Source organism: Myotis brandtii, unplaced genomic scaffold (assembly GCF_000412655.1).
Source record: "Myotis brandtii unplaced genomic scaffold, ASM41265v1 scaffold17, whole genome shotgun sequence".
NCBI classification, from domain to species: Eukaryota; Metazoa; Chordata; class Mammalia; order Chiroptera; family Vespertilionidae; genus Myotis; species Myotis brandtii.
This window is the reverse complement of record NW_005356259.1, coordinates 345,146-346,887: the sequence shown is the minus strand read 5'-3', so window position 1 is coordinate 346,887 and position 1,742 is coordinate 345,146. Positions and strand designations below refer to the sequence as shown.

General features: G+C 54.4%; 1 pseudogene; it reads left to right on the top strand.

The window, feature by feature from the left end:
• The first annotated feature begins 451 nt into the window (after positions 1 to 451).
• LOC102250797 lies at positions 452 to 1,306 on the top strand (annotated as a pseudogene).
• The last annotated feature ends 436 nt before the right edge of the window (positions 1,307 to 1,742 follow it).

Here is a 1,742-nt window from a genome sequence, read left to right as displayed (position 1 = left end):
AACCATCACTAAATGATTATGCAATTTTTCTATCATTGTAACATTTTTCACATAATAAACTCAGTAATCAGAAAAACATCCTTTATTCAGAATATTCGTCTTAGAAAATACAGTCACTGAGCCTTCTTTCCCGGTTCCTCTGAGTGCCGCTGATGGCGAATTCTCTGGCCCGGACTACCTTTCGCCACCGGGGCTGGCTGAGGCCCTTGCAGGTTTCAGAAGATGACGAAGTTAGTGACACCCCTGATCCAAGACAACCACTCAGGTTGGGGTTCCTGTGCGGACCCCGAGCGGTTTCAGGATGTGCCCCACCGGCCTTGGAGCGCATCACCACGAGGAGCGAGATGCCCCTGCGGAGCCTCCAGCGCGGGGTCCACACCGTCGCCACCGCAGGGGACCTGCCATCTGAAACCTGGCCGAAACCCGGGGGACAGTCGCTGTTCTGTCCACAATGATGAGCTGCACCGGAGTGTATTCCTGGGACAACGGGGTCCGGAGAGTCGGGTCCCAGCTCCTCTTTGACCAGAAGTACAGCTCTGACTTTGACCCCCTGACGGTGAGTGGCATGGCCAAGCCCCCTCAAGGTGAGGGTAAGTCCTTCAATGCGCCCGCAGCCTGTACCACAGCGTCTCCCAGGAGCGCCTGGGGAGGGGGAAAGAAAGATACAACTTCCCCAGCCCAAACCCGCTGTGGAGGCCGACACGGATAAGAATTAAATCGCCTGGAGAGACGTTGACCTGATTGCTCGCGGTGCGCATGGCTGGGTTGTGATTGGAGCCCATGGGGGAGTGTCCTCCATCAACATCAAGACCCTCAGCGAGTGGGACTCGGGCGCTCTAATGGCGCTGCCTGGCATCAGAAGCTGGAGTCCCCGCCAGGGGCCGCATTGCCACCCGCCAAGCTGGAGAACAACAGCTACAAGTTGTCCCGATGGACCTGCTGGGCTTTGCTGGCCGATCCGAGGACCTCAAGCTTGGTTACCTGTCCTGGAACCGTGAGAAAGACTTCTCGCACCACGTCATCCTGGGCACCCAGCTGTGCCCGCCCCACGAGTGTGCCAGCCAGAGCCACCTGAGCAGAGAGGACGCCTGGGGCATGCTCACTGCCTCCTCCACTTCTGCATGAAGCTGGAGGAGGGCCAGTACCTCGTCCTCCAGGACCCCCACAAGTGGGTCATTCAGGGTTGTGGGACAATGAGGATGAGGATGAGGATGAGGGTGAGGATGGGGAGGAAGAGGAAGAAGAGGAAGAAACAAGCCAGAGGGTGATGTGGAGCTGGCCTTTATAAATCCACGGAGCCCAGGAGGGCCTTTGATGCCTGGTGGAATGTCTGTCTGATACTTGCTCTCTGGAGTTTTGACAAATAGAATAAAGAATGTCTCAGAGAAAGAGAAGAGAGAGAGAGAGAGAGAGAGAGAGAGAGAGAGAGAGGATACAGTCATGTAAAACATAGTAAAGATTTGCCTATTTGTTCTTGAAGAAAAGTCAGTCTCCTAAGAGACAGTAGAAGGGAAATATTCCAGTAAGAAAAGCATGAACTGCAAGCCACTTGTGTGTGTGTACAAGTGTTCGTTAGCTGGTTTGCCCTTGGAAATGGCTGCCTGGGGGTATTCCCCACCCCCGAATCCTTTCTAAAGAAAATGAAAAAACCCTTTTCCGATGCTGTTATTCGTTCAGGTGGCCAGTCCATAGAAGCCCCCGCAGACTAGAGAGTAGTTCTCCGCATGGACCTCACGCTTGCT